The following is a 15,701-nucleotide window of genomic DNA, read 5'->3' on the forward strand; positions in this document are numbered from 1 at the left end:
TCAATACCTAAAAGCAGTATCATGTTTTTAAAAAAGCAAATAACTTAAAAGCCTGATACTCTACTTAGCATAAAATGGATTTTTTAATGTAAAAAAATCATTTCCTTCCAGAAGTAAACTCTGCCTTTTATAGTTGACATGTAATAATTGTACATATTTATGGAATACAGAGTGATATTTTCACATGTGTATACAATGTGTAATAAGCAGTTCAGGGTTATTAGCATATCCATCATCTTCAACATTTATCCTTTCTTTTTGTGGTGAGCATTCAAAATTCTCTCTTCTAGCTCTTCTGAAAATACACAGTAAGCTATTGTTAACCATATTCACCTTACACTGCTATAGAATTTTATAATTTATTCTTTCCAACTAACTGTAGTTTTGCCTGTTCACCAGCCGCTCCCTATCATCCCCTACCCCAAACCTTCTCAGCCCCTACTAACCACCATTCTACACTCTACTTCTAGAAACTCAATTTTTTTAGCTCCCACACATGAGTGAGAACATGTAGTCTTTATCTTTCTGTGCTTGGCTTACTTCACTTAACATAATGTCCTCCAGATTCATCTATGTTGCCAGGACTGGCAGGATTTCATTCTTTTTATGGCTCTTTTTTTTAATTGCCCCGTGTATATATATGTAACACATTTTCTTTATCCAATCATCCACTGATGGACATTTAGGTTGATTCCATGTCTTGGCTATTATGAATAGAGCTGACATAAACATGGGGGTGCAGGTATCTCTTCAATATTCTAATTTTTTTCTCTGCTGTTTAAATACCCAGTAGTGGGATTGCTGGATTGTAAGGTAGTTGAATTTTTACTTTTTGTGTGAAACTTCCATACTGTTTTCCATAATGGCAGTACTAATATACATTCCCACAGAGTGTGTAATAGTCACCTTTTCTCCTCATCCTTGCCAGCATTTATTTTCTGCCTTTTGATGGTAGACATTCTAACTGAGATGAGACATTTCACTGTAATTTTGATTTGCAATTCTCTGACAATTAGTGATGTTGAGCATTTTTTTCATATACTTATTGGCTTCTTGTATGTCTTTTTTAGAGAAATATCTGCTCAGACCCTTTGCCCATTTTTTAATGCGATGATTGCTTGTTTTCTGCTGAGTTGTTAGAGTTCCTTACATATTCTGAATATTAGTGCTTGTCAGATAAATTGTTTGCAAATATTTTCTGCCATTCCACAGATTAAGTCTTCATTCTATGGATTATTTCCTTTGCTGTGCAGAAAATTTTCAGCTTGATATAATCTCATTTATCTATTTCTGTTGTTTATGCTTCTCAAGCTTTACCCATGAAATCTTTGTCTAGACCAGTGTCGAAGTATATTCCCTACATTTTCATTCCCTGTCATAGTTTTATAGTTTCAGATCTTATTTTAAAGTCTTTAATCCACTCTGAGTTAATATGTTTTGTATATGGTGAGAGACAGAGGTCTGGTTTCATACTTTCACATACAGATACCCAGTTTCCCAGCACTATCTATTGGTGAGACACTTTCCCCCAATGTATGTTCTTGGCAACTTTGCTAAAAATCAGTTGGTTGTAAATGTGTGAATTCATTTCCGTTTCTGTATTCTGCTCCATTGGTCTGGGTATTGGTTTTTATACCAATATCACATTATTTCAGTTAATACAGCTTTTGAAGACAGGTAGTGTTAATTTTGTTGTTTTTGCTCAGTAATGCTTTGGCCATTTGAGGTTTTTGTTCATGTTTCTATATCAATTTTAAGATTTTTTTCTCTGTTTCTATGAAAATATCATGGTATTTTAATAGATGTCGCAATGAATCTGTAGAATGCTTTGGGTGGTACGGTCATTTAACAATATTAATTCTTGCAATCCATGAGCTTGGGATGTCATTCCGTTTTTTGTGTCCTCTTCAATTTCTTTTACCAGTGTTTTGTAGTTTTGTTATCAAGACCTTTCACCTCCAATATTTCTTCCTTCCTTCCCTCCCTCCCTCCTTCTTTCCTTTCTTTCTCCCTTCTCCTTCCCTCCTTCCCCCCTCTCTCTTTTTGTTTGTTTCTTGTTGCTGTTGTATAGTAATTTTTACCATGTCAGATTAGTTCTCTTACACATGCAACTATCAAGTGAACCTGTATTACTCTAAAAAAGTCATAAAACACTAAATGGGAACACTGATATATTGAGTAATCAGCCCTAAAGATAGACAGGTTCTAATTCCTAGAACAATATGAATATGTAACTTTACAAGGCAAATGAGACTTTGCAGCTTTTTAAGGATCTTGAGATGAAGAAATTATCACAGGTCATTCAGGAGATCCTTAAATGTAAGCACAACTGTCCTTCTTAAGAGTGAGCCAGGAGACTTGACTAGTAAATGAAATGTAGTGACATAAGCAGAGACTGGAGTGACAATGGAGGAAGGGGCCACGATCCAAGGAACACAGATAACCACTAGAAGCTGAAAAGGGCAGGGCAAAGAATTCTCCCCTCAGAGCTTTCAGAAGCAGTCAGTCCTGCCAACACCTTAACTTTAGGCCACTGAAGCCAATTTCAGACTTCTGACTTCAAGAAAATAAATCTGTGTTTTTAAAGCCAAGTTTGTGGTAATTTGTTATAACAGCAATAAGAAACTAATACAGAAACTATTTATTATCACTTTCGTCAGGTACTACTAACCCATCCTGGCCCTTTTCACCTTAATTTTTATTGAGTTTAATCTCTGCTCTAGGAAAACAAGATATGAACAATTTGATTTAGAATTGTATGTTTTTGTGTTTCAAAACGAGAGAAATACATTAAAAAAAAACCAAGTAGATAGTAAGGGTCTAAGTCTCAGCTATTTTTCTCTCCCTCAAATTCTATTCATGTATTTGTTGAATAACTACTGTGAACTTTCTTTTAACGTACATCTCCAAGTGTCACACTGAAAATACTCATCTAAAAAACAAATAATTTTAGAAACTATCAGAATGCTATATGCCTTCTCTAAATGTCACAAACCTAATGGCCTCAATTTTTAGAGTGCAGTCATGAAAATAAATAGTATTTCCTTTCCAGAGACATTCCATTTTACTTTCCCCACAATACATATGTACACAGGTTTGGGGAACAGAGGGAATGATATGAGCAGAAAAAACAGATGCCTCAAAGTCTACTCATCTTAAAAAGCATACATTCTGGCCGGGTGCAGTGGCTCACACCTGTAATCTCAGCACTTTGGGAGGTCAAGGCGAATGGATCACCTGAAGTCAGGAGTTCAAGACCAGCCTGGCCAACATGGTGAAACCTCGTCTCTACTAAAAATACAAAAATTAGCTGGGCGTGGTGGCGGGCACCTGTAATCCCAGCTACTCGGGAGACTGAGGCAGGACAATCACTTGAACCCAGGAGTCAGAGGTCGCCGAGATGGCATGTCACTGCCCTCCAGTCAGAGCGACAGAGTGAGACTTTTCCCCCAACCATCCCCCTGCAAAAAAAGCATACATTTTATCCACAGTTAAAACCCTCAGGATTTTCTCAGAAATTAATGACTTTTCTTTTATATTTCATACAGTCCCGACAAAATACTTCTTAGACGCATAGCATATTTAGAAAAATAAGGTACACGTGGGCACATGGACATTCTGGGAAACTGGTAACAGAAAATGCCCTGATTTCTACAAGAAGCAATATCTCAGAACAAGGAAGGAAAGAGACACAGAAAATGTTAGAGCATGGTAGCCTAGAATCAATTGTGCAAGAGCCAATAGTGCTGTATTTTCAGTTAATGCTGGGGACAATTATTGCATTACAGTGTAATCATCAAGACTGAGCACAATTACCTCGTCATTAAATAAACGCCGCATATTCTGCTTAAGAATGTAAGAGAAAATAAAAAATATAGGAACTTTGTTGATAGACTGTTAGACGTGATTAAAATAAATATCCATGCCATTCCAAGATGTAGGCATGCATCCCATGGACTGTCCACCTAGGTACGGCACTTCATTACTAATGCTGTTGGCAGGACATTGTAAGGCCCATTGCAGATGTTCAATTAACATTTGATGGCTCACTTCATGAATGAATAATACATTAAATAAGTATCATTTGTTGCAGACATACTGCTTTAAGTTCAGTAAGCTATATGTTTACTTAGATTGTACATAAGAGAAATATTTAGCAATTATCTATTCACGGGCAGGTTTAGAAGAAGAAATGAGAGACATTAAAATACTCAGAAAAGCAATTTAGAAAGTCCATTTTAATTTTTAATTATTTATTTTTTGTGCATTTTTATTATTTATTTATTTATTTATTTTTTGGTCTCAGAAGGCAGAAAGTCCATTTTTTGAAGACCTAATTAATGAAGTAAAAACTACGTGTACTTACTGAGATTTTGGTGTTAGAGTAATAGAGCAGTAACCTCACTGGGCTATAAAACAGAAGTCCCAGAGCAGAGGTTGTATTCTAGTATCCTCAAAAGTTTTTCAAGTGACCTAACACATTTACCTCAATCAGACTGTGTGTGTGTGTGTGTGTGTGTGTGCGTGTGTGTGTGTTTAAAACAGTCTGAAATATCCTTAGCACAGCTCTCTTGAAGGAAGTAGCTTCAGCAGTAAGCGTACTAGTGAAAAAGCTTAAATTGCAAGAACAGAAAATTCAGAGAACTTCACACTATTACAGATCCATATGGTGGTTTGACAGATCAAACTTGACCTCCAAAGGGAAATTTCCATTTGAATAGTAAGTAGATGGTTTCAGACCTGTGCTTGAAGTTTTATTTAGAAACATAGACTAATGCATCTGTTTTTCTAAACAGTGAAATGTGACAAAAAGTCTTTCCTTTCCTATATTTAGAAGCATCCCATATAGACATTTATCAGTCTCCTTCCTTTTAAAAACACTATTGTTCTTTTTATTAGCTTCCCTGGCATGTCTTTAGATATAGTGTCAAGTATCAAATTAGGAAAAAGGACTTTGCCAAACTGGTTACATGCATAAAAGCTGAAGAAACAAGAGTGTCTTTTATCATATTTAAACTAATTTCAAACTATGAACTGACATGACTTTAACAAGCTCAATTCTCAATATAATATAGTTAGAATGGACACCTGCTATTTTTGCTTGCCCAACATCCATTTCCCTCTTTCTCCTAAAAAGCGCCCTCACAATTACCCTTTCTCCCTCTCTCACGTTAGGAAGTTATTATAGGGCTAACTATACTGTCTAGTTTTAGCCTTGGACAAATGACTGAAACCTGGTCAACGAGAGCAACATAACCTTTTGGCAACAAGGAATGGTTTCAGGGAAATGATCAGGTTAAGTCAAGCAGCATCAGCCCTGGACTTTTACTGGAGCTACTGGTAGGTAACCTCTTACTGGTTAAGATAGCAGGATGCATGCCTATAGCTCACATATATGTGTGTGGGGCCACGTAGTCACTTCTTACAGACAGCATGGGTAAAAATGAAGTTTGGCCGGGCGCGGTGGCTCACGCCTGTAATTCCAGCACTTTGGGAGGCCGAGGCGGGTGGATCACAAGGTCAAGAGATTGAGACCATCCAGGTCAACATGGTGAAACCCCGTCTCTACTAAAAATACAAAAAATTAGCTGGGCATGGTGGCGCGTGCCTGTAATCCCAGCTACTCAGGAGGCTGAGGCAGGAGAATTGCCTGAACCCAGGAGGCGGAGGTTGCGGTGAGCCGAGATCGCACCATTGCTCTCTAGCCTGGGTAACAAGAGCGAAACTCCGTCTCAAAAAAAAAAATGAAGTTTAAGTAAAGGGAAGCTTTAAGTATAAAAGAGCTGACAGATAGTGGGAATAAACATTTTAGACGCTACAAATGAATTTTCTTGTGCCACAGTTGGACTACATTTATTATTTTAGTTCCTAAGTGAATAAATACCTCTTTTACTCCCGCTTTTTAAGCACAAGCCAGTTTCTTTAAAGAAACAAACAAAATACAGGTTTAACTCACTTCCACCAAGATTCCAGGCCAATACGACAGTTCCTACAATTCACTACTTTCCTTCCAAATGACTTTGCCATTTTATTATTTAGCAACAATGGAAAAACTTGAGTTTTCTTCTCGGCGAGGGCTCGATTCTTCTACTAGAGTTCAGCAATGTGAGTTGCATGGTCTTTGACAAACTAAGTCTTCTGAGGCTCGTTTCTTTATTTCTAAAATACACATAAGAATTTGTATCTTGCAGAGTTGCAGTGAAGATTAACAGTGTGTTAAATATCTAGCAGGCGAACAACTGATAAATTGCATTTTCTTTTCCTTTTGGGGGAAATAGGGGGCATTTATGTATTTATTTATATCTCATGGGTATGAAAATGACAAAAAGCTTCCTCTGAAGAAGGGTTCTCAAATTCAAAAGACAAAAGGAATCCTTAACATTCCGGTAAGAATTTCTTTTTCTTTTTAAGGTAGGAATACCTAGGTTGGGAAACTGACAAAATTTTAGAAATAGGTCTTTAATAAAGGATCTAAATAAAATTCTTTCACAAAGTAAAAGCCTTTTAAATGTACATCAATATAAGGTGTAGTCACTATAGGCCTAGGGTTTGCACTGAACTTTTTCTATGTGGTTTTTATTGTTTGTTGATTTTAATTGCCTTGAGGTTTTTGGCCCTTGTTTTCATCTTTTCTTTTCCATCAGTGACTTACTCAACCTGATTTTCTGTAACTTTTGAGTCACATATTTCTGGGATACCATAGTTCTAGGAATAACATGAGAATTAGGCACCCTGGTAACAAAATATTTTGAGTTGGTTTTAAGTAGAAAAATCTATTTAAGAGAGAATTAAATGTGTATAAGTCATGTGGTTTGCTATCCATTGATCCAGTAAACTCCACAATGAATTCAGTTAGCTTGTAAATTCTAAAAAACATGCCATCTTAGAGCTGGGTGTGGTGCCTCATGCCTGTAATCCCAGCACTTTGGGAGGCTGAGGTGGGAGGATCATAAGGTCAGGAGATCGAGACCAGCCTGCTAACATGGTGAAACCCTGTCTCTACTAAAAATACAAAAAAATTAGCCTGACATGGTGGCACATGCCTGTAGTCCCAGCTACTCGAGAGGCTGAGGCAGGAGAAATTCTAGAACCTGGGACGTGGAGGTTGCAGTGAGCCAAGATTACATCACTGCACTCCAGCCTCGGGAACAGAGACTCCAACTAAAAAGAAAAACATGAGATCTAACATAAAAATTCAGAATATTTTAATTTTTCTTTTCCTTTTGAAACCCAATCTAGATTACATTATCATATAACTGTTATTTACCCTTCTGCTTTGTTCAATTTTGTTCTAGTAGTGGTCAGTGTAGACGTTATCAGTTACATTAGTGGTTTAAAAGTTGATAAAAATCCACTACCACTGAAATATTCACATACATTTATAAACTAATGTCGACCCTCTTCTTACATGGCATTAGAAAAGTAATGAATGAAAATTAATAAACTCAGAGTAATTCATTGTAAATTAACCCACTATTTTGAAGAAATCATAAAATTCTGTAAGTAAATAGAATTGAATACTTGTTACCAAGATTAAGTAGTATGGCGATATGACATAATATTTAAGATATATATATTTTGAAACGGTTCTCGCTCTATTGCCCAGGCTGGAGTGCAGTGGCCTGATCTCGGCTCACTGCAACTTCTATCTCCTGGGTTCAAGCGATTTTCCTACCTCAGCCTCCTCAGTAGCTGGGACTAGAGGCATGTGCCACCACGCCTGACTAATTTTTTGTATTTTGAGTAGAGATGGGGTTGTACCATGTTAGCCAGGATAGTCTTGATCTCCTGACCTAATGATCCGCCCACCTCGGCCTCCCAAAGTCCTGGAATTACAGACATGAGCCACCACACCCAGCAATATTTAAAATTGTAAGCATTAGAGTTTACACTTAGATGTGAGGTAAATTAATTAGCATAGCATTTATGGGTAGTCAGTGTAATGGTTTACATTAGCAGAAAAAGCAGCTCTGAAAAAATACCCCAAAGTCTGCCTTTAACATAAATTAAGTCATATGGCAAAAACCGCAAGTTACAATAAAAGTTTACTTGTTATAGTATATACATATCTCTTCTGACTTATATGGGCAAGAAAACTCCAGATCCCTAAGCCAATAAATATTTCTGTTAATTTCACATAATTTGTTTTCAGGGCGGAACCTCTGCAAGTTTTTATAGTGTAAGGAATGACCAATATAAGGAAAATGAGTTATCCAATCTAGATTAAGACAAAGCACTATCTCTGTAGTAATCTAGAATCACAAAAAGTCACATTGTAATACGTTACCTTGTGTAATATGAGCAGAAAGTAAACTTACAAACATTGTAAAAATAACTGTCCATAACATGTTTTATTTGGGTTTCTATTTTTTTACTTATGGGCAACCGTAAAAGAAGGCATGCAGCTCCTACTTTCCAGAGAGAAATTTTTATCTTTGTATTAAGAGACTAAAAAATATTCATACTTTTTCAAGTCAATAATTCCACTTGGATGAATGTAATCAGAAATGTATAAAATCACAGATGTGCAAAGACTGTCACTCTGTTGTTATTTAAAATAACACCGTTTTCTAAAGAAGCTAATGCTCATCAATAAATTAGTTACCATCTCCATTGAGAATCTGATGAACACTAAGGAGTCTTCAGTGCGGAAATATCTACCTATGCTTTACTTCTGTAATACACAGAGGCATACACATACACAATATAAACATGATATAAAACTTAACTTTGAAAACTATTACCAGAGTCAACCATTGCGTGATATACAGGAATAACTTTTAGGGTGATGGAAGAAAGAGAATGCAGTTTTCAAAGAAGTAAAAAAAATGCAGTACAGTTACTACTGAAATTAAAATTGACTGGTCTAAAGAATGTAGCAGATCGCAGATAAAATTTAAATATTAAAGGCTACAAAGAATCTTACATACCATTGATAATGTTTATTAATTTCCATTCTTTATATTCAAAGATAATACTATGACTATTCATTTCTATATGTGATTTGGTATCTGCAAAGATCAATGAGCGAAGAAGTGCTGGAAGTCTAATCTTTGACTTGATGCTCTAACTGACCAACAAAGCCTGAAACAATTTGCATTTTCTCTTGTTTTATAAAAGTACAAAGTACCAGCCATTTATTCATGTAATATAATTCAATTTCATAAACATTCTCATCAATGCAATTCCATAAACATATATTCTCTATGCCAGACTTAGGTGTGAGAAATAAAAAGATGAATAAAACACAGATACTGTATTCCAGGGACATTATGATATTAAGGACAATTCTTAAGAATTTATTTTCAATAGTTAGAATGTATACTGCATGAGGACAGGGATTTTTGCCTTATTTGCCCTTAGTGATATGTCCAAAGTATCTAGAACAATTATACAATTACTAAGAGAGAGGAAGAATTTGAACTAAGGTTGATCTGACTCCAAAGTCCATATTGTTAGCCCGTGTGTCATTCAGCTCTTCTGTACTCTGAATTCTTACCAATCTCCTGATTAAAAGTTGGCTGGTTCTATAATGTATAAAACTATATATCTGAAAAGTAATAGCAAGCATATTCCATAATAATTAACACAGAAGAGTCACAAAATGAGTAAATACTATGACCACTATCATTCAGTATTTTTCTTTTTAGCTTCTATGTATGCATGTATCACTAAATAATATATTGTTTCATTTTCCTCTCTTATTAGTATTATATGAATGGAATTATACTGTATGTGTACTTCTTTGACTTGCTGTTTATGTTCAACATAATACTATTGAGACTTTACAATGTTAGTGAGTTTATATATACTAAGTATATATATTATATGATATATTCTCTATATACTGCATATAGTATATATGTTATATAATATGGTGCATATATAATAGTATATTATACAAATAATATATAGTATATATTATAGTATATTGTACATATGATATCTAGTATTTATTACAGTGTATTATCCATATTACACACATATATATAATGAAAATTAATTGCAGTGTTCTCCTTGGAGTTCATTATATTATACATGATATATAAAATGTATTTATATAATATATAACATACATTACAGTGCATTCACTGTATTCTGTTCTGTGAATATACCATAGTTTTTCTATTCTTCCATGAATGGGCATGTGGGTCATTTCGAACTATTTTCCAATTACAAATGGTGGCTACTTACGTGCATATCTGCTAGTTCAGGTGTGTAAGTTTCTCATGGGTGTATGCCTGGGAGTGGAACTGCTGAGTCAAGTGACAAGCACATACATTCAGTTTTATAAAATGATGGGAGTTCTTTTCTAATATTCTCATGCCAGTTTATAAGTACACCCTAAGAATGAATGAAAGGGCTATTATTTTAGTGCTCACCACATTTGTATTTAAAAATTAAAAATAGGATGGGTGTTGGGGTTCACGCCTGTAATCCCAGTATTTTGGGAGGCTGAGGTGGGAGGATCACTTGAGCCTAGCAGTGCAAGAGCAGCCTTGGCAACACAGAGGGACTCTGTTTCTACAAAAATATAAAAATTTAGCTGGGTATGGTGGTGTGCGTCTGTAGTCCTAGCTACTCTGGGGGCTGAGGCAGGAGGATCGCTTCAGCCTGGAAGGTCAAGGTTGCCTTGAGCTGTGATTCCCACCACTGCACTCCAGCTTGGGTGCAAGAGTGAAATGCTGCCTAGAAACAAACAAACAAACGGACTAAAAAACAAAACAAGTTAGCTTCTTCCTCAGGAGGGATGATATACATTGGTACAGGGGTCTGATATGTGAATAGTAATATTTTTCATTGTAAATATTTCCTATCTCTGTCATGCTTAAAGCATAAAAGGCGTCACTCACAGTGGCCTTATGATCAACTTAATACCCCTTGTAGGGCTCAGAAGCTCTCCTGTTTCTGTTATAGCCTGCCTTCTTCTCCAGTGTCTTCTGCCACCTCTCTCTCTCTCTTGCTTTCCTGTGCCTCTCATATATGCCAGTGCCAAACTGAAGTTCTTTCATTTCTCCAACAAGACTTCCAAGCTTAACAATCAGTTCATCTGCCTCTTGCATCCCTATTCCTACACACAGGACAAGCAAGACTTCCTACTGTGTATTCCCATCCACAGTTTGGACCATGCATTTTAAAAAGTGGGAATCAGACTTACTTCATTCACCATTGTCTCTTCTTTGCATAGCTCATTGTCTGGTTCAAACCAGGTCCTCAATAAATAATTAAATAAATGACTACCTGTTTCTAGTTAAAATAAATGTGTGCCTATGGGGGTGTCCCATCAATTATCGGCATTAAAAAAAATGTGAATCCCTATGTCTAAGTATCAGACCCTGGACCAAAATGAATTTTTCAGTGGCTACATACAGAGCCCTCTTAGGTCACAGAGTCTTTCCTGGGCATTCATGACTAAGGAAAGAAGTACCTGAGCCATGCATATCTTCCCTAATATTTGAAATATCAAGTATTTCCCACAACTGGAAAGCCACATATGAAGGAGATAAAGCTAGAAATGTGGGTCACTAGAGATCCTGCCTGCTGCATTACTAAGTTTAGATTATGTCCAATAGAAAGTGGGAATTACTGTAAGATTTAAGTTTATGCAAGTCATGATGAATTGGTGTTTAAGATGTACTTCTTAGATTGCTTTCTGAGGACAAACTGCTGAGAAACAACGATCCTTGCTGGAAGCCCATGATGCCAACTTTGACTTTCCACTCGATACATTCTAATAGATGAGTGAGTCTTTAATGTTTTCCTCTTGAGAATGGTTTTTTAGATTGATGCCAGATTCCTGAAGGACATTTCTGGATAGAAAGTTTTAAAGCAATAAAAATGTTCTCCAAGGACATAAGACAAGTTAAAAAGTTTTGAAAGTGGCACTAATAACAGTATAGATGTGTATTGGAGACACAGGTAGAAAACAAGAAAAGCAGAGTAATACTTAGAATATACTTTTTCAATATTTTGTATTTCACAATTGGTGAGTTACACTTCACAGGTATTTTTTCCAAATCGTATAAATAAATGTAACTAAAATGTTACTTTCCCTCTACCCTGGTAATCATTTTTTATGTAACTTCTAGTTTGGAGAAGCCAACCTCATAAGTTTAGTTATCTTTTATCTCTGTCTTTTGCCCCCAATTTTCCCTGTGCTCCTACAATGTCACTCACATGTCTTTTTTCCATTTCCACAGATACCACTTTGGCTTACCTCCCAATGCCTGAATTGTAAGAAGAGCCTTCCAACCGTTTCCTTCTCTACATTTTCTCTCCCCTCTGGTATATTCCCAACACAGATGTCATGATAATTTCCCTTACATAATTTTCATAACATTTTCTCTCTCAGATAAGAACCACGAGTTGCTTCCGACTGCCTGGTTTATGAGCGTGCATTCACTATAATATTTGTGGTAGGCCACTAACATAAGACGTTGCTCCCAGACTACCAGGCCTCCAAATTTATAACTTAGTATAGTATCTTCTAAAATATCTCCTTTCCATAGAAGCCTGTTCTCGTTGATCAATCCCTTGATTTGGATTGCTCGTACTAGCTACCTGTAACGCCTGCATCTAAAGAGGCTTATAGAAATGTTTCTGGCTTTATCTCATACATCTCTGATCATTTCCTCAATCTGTCTACAAAAATTCATTACAGTGTTCTCCTTGGAGCCCATAATCAAATATAGATTAGACACTTGCTAATTGAATTTCCCTTTAATATTGGGCTACGATAGACCTGACACAGTGAATTCAATGCACAGTACTGGATGACTTGACATCATCACCGCCATGCAGCCTCACTGCCCCCAAATTCCAATTCCACTGGAGGTAAAAAAAAGAACCAAAGAAACCCAAACAAACACAAAACTAGGTCCTTCTACTGTCATCCCAGAACACTCAAACATGACTCTGTTATTGCATTTAAGTTGTCATATAGTACTTGAGGCTAAAATTTACACTGCAAGAACAGTTTCTTATTGTGTAGAGGAAACAATGCCACACACTAACAATGACTGGCATTAGTAGGTTTTCAATAAATTAATCAGTCCGTCGAGTTAAGGAGTATACGTTATGTTGTCAAGTATTGTCTTATGTAAAGCAGATTTATCAGTGAGCAAAGGAACTTAATTCTGGTGACTTATTAGGTTCCTCCAACAGGTAGAGCCTCCCTAATGTGAAAATTTGAAATCCCAAACACCCGAAAGTCTGAAACTTTTAGAGTACTGGCATGATGCCACAGTGGAAAATTTCACATCTGACTTTGTGATAGGCTGCAATCAAAATGCAGGTACACAATGTAGTTCATTCGGTGTCCTCAAGGGAAAAATACAGCTACCTTCAGTCTATGTGTATAAGGTATGTATGAAACATAAATGAATTTTGTGTTTAGATTTGGGTCCCATCCCTGAGATTTATTATTATGTAAATACAAATACTTCAAAAATCCAATTAAAAACATCACAAATCTGAAACACTTCTGGTCCCAAGCATTTTGGTTAAGGGATTATCAGTTGTACTTATTGCTACTTATCTGTTCACTTGTTTTCTGAAATAGTCTGTGGCTATGACTGTACCTTATGCTTTTTTGATATTACTCCACAGACTGGGAGCTGTTTGCATACGTGGTAGTCAGTGACTATTTGCTGAATAGCTGCATGGAAGGTTAGAAAGCTAATAATTTAGTAAAACTTAAATAAGTGAGACTGCTACTTCCTAGCCTAAAATCCACTCCCTGCCTCCCTTCAACATCAAAGTTCTTTAGGAAGACAAATTGTTCTATAGCATAAAGATATAATCTATTTAGATAGTTTAAAGATACCCCTCTATTTCTCAAATACAATCAGTTATTCAACTCTTACTCCAAAATGTCTCTCATTTTCCTGCTCTTTTTTTCTTCTACTATTGTTGCCTACAGGCGTTGCAGAAACACATGTTATTCTCCCCGTAAATCTATTCCTCTTCTAGCTTTATCTCTGCTAGCAATGGCACCACACAGTCTTTTGGTTTTGCAGCAGATAATGCACCCCTCATCTCTAATTTATCACAAGTTTAATCTGATTTCAGCTCTCTCGCAAATCAAGATGCTTCTCACCATTTCCATTACCATTATCCCCCACTAATATATTCTTCCTGGGACTGGAATTGGTCTCTTAAATCATCTTCCCATTTCCACTTTTCCTCCCAACTCTTCTCAACACTACTGAATTTTCCATTAAAAACACAAATCTGTCTATATATTCCCAGCATGCTTAAAACCCTGCAATCAGAGATCTTAGAGTAAAATTGAAATCTTTAACATGGTCCACTCTACTTGTGGTAGGCAGAATTTTGGCCCCCAAAGATATCCCCATCCCTGGAGCCATGATACGTCATATGAAAGGGGAAATTGGGCGTCCAAAGTGGCTCCCGCCGGAGGTCATGGTGCTCGCGAAGGCGAGATCATCAGTTCAAGGCTAACCTGAGCAACCTCATAAGCTCAAACAGATTGGCAAAAAAAAAAAAAAAAGAAAGGGGAAATTAAGGTTGTGAATCAGTTGACTTTCAGATAAGGCAATTGTCCTGGCCCAGGATGACCTAATGTAATCAGGAAAATCCTTAAAAGTAGAAAAGAGAAGCACAAGAGCCAGAGAAGATGTGAGACAGACAAAAGATCATGAGACCTTGAAAGGAGACTTCAATCCATCTCATTTTCTCAACTTTCATCTCATTTATATTCTGTAAAGTTAAGGGCTGTGTACTTTTTTGCCCACCACTGTATCCATTTCAGACACTCATAAAATATTTTCTAAATGCATACAGAAATTATTCCTGACAAAATATCTTAGATTTTTTATCATATAAATCTCTGTATTATTTAATTATGCTTATCTTCTTTATAGAAAGCTGAATTACGTCCCTAAAAAGACACCAGATCTTAAATCCTGAAACCTGTGAATGTTATCCTATAGGGATCATCTTTGCAGATGAGATTAAGGTCCTTGAAATAAAGAGGTTATCCTGGATTATCCAGGTGAGCACTAAATGTCACCCAAGTGCCCTTATAAAAGAAAAAGGACAGAGAGTTGAGACACATACAGAAGAGAACACAGTGTCACAAGAGAGGTGGGTATGTGGACATGGCCACAAGTCAAGGAATGCCAGCAGCCACCAGAAACTGGAAGAGGCAAGGAAAGCATTCTCCCTTAGGGTCTTCAGAGGGAGTACGGCCCTGCAGATGCTTAGATTTTGGCTCAGCAAAACTGATTTCAGACGTCTGGCCTCCAAAACCTATGACAGGATATATAAGTCAACATGTTTTTGATAATTTGTTACAGCAATCACAAATTATCAAGCCAGTGTGTTTTTGATAATTTGTTACAGCAACCACAGCAACTAAACTAATACACTCTCCTTTGGCTTTCCAATCATATCTCTTTCCTTTCAGGAATGGCCTTCCTTCTTCTCTTCATATTTCTATAAATGTTAACTAAATAAAGAACAATGAATGGCCAAATCTTATAGTTCCTTCAAGTGCCATTTCTTTCATAAAGCATTCTCTGAATACTTCAGGGCATTTAAAACTCTCCCATCTGTTTGTAAAGATAATAAATGCTAAATGATTTTACAATCTGCAACTTGTAAACCCATTGTTATATTTTTCTTATTCTCCCACAGGAACAATGCTGTGTGTAATTTTTCCTGGTGTCCCTCAAACT

General features: G+C 36.4%; 1 protein-coding gene across 12 annotated transcripts in view; it reads right to left on the reverse strand.

The window, feature by feature from the left end:
• CEP128 (centrosomal protein 128) overlaps positions 1 to 15,701 on the reverse strand; it is a 449,218-nt gene that overhangs the window by 119,205 nt on the left and 314,312 nt on the right. The gene's annotated exons all lie outside the window — the stretch shown is intronic.

The sequence above is a fragment of the Callithrix jacchus genome, chromosome 8 (genome assembly GCF_049354715.1).
Source record: "Callithrix jacchus isolate 240 chromosome 8, calJac240_pri, whole genome shotgun sequence".
Classification (NCBI taxonomy): domain Eukaryota; kingdom Metazoa; phylum Chordata; class Mammalia; order Primates; family Cebidae; genus Callithrix; species Callithrix jacchus.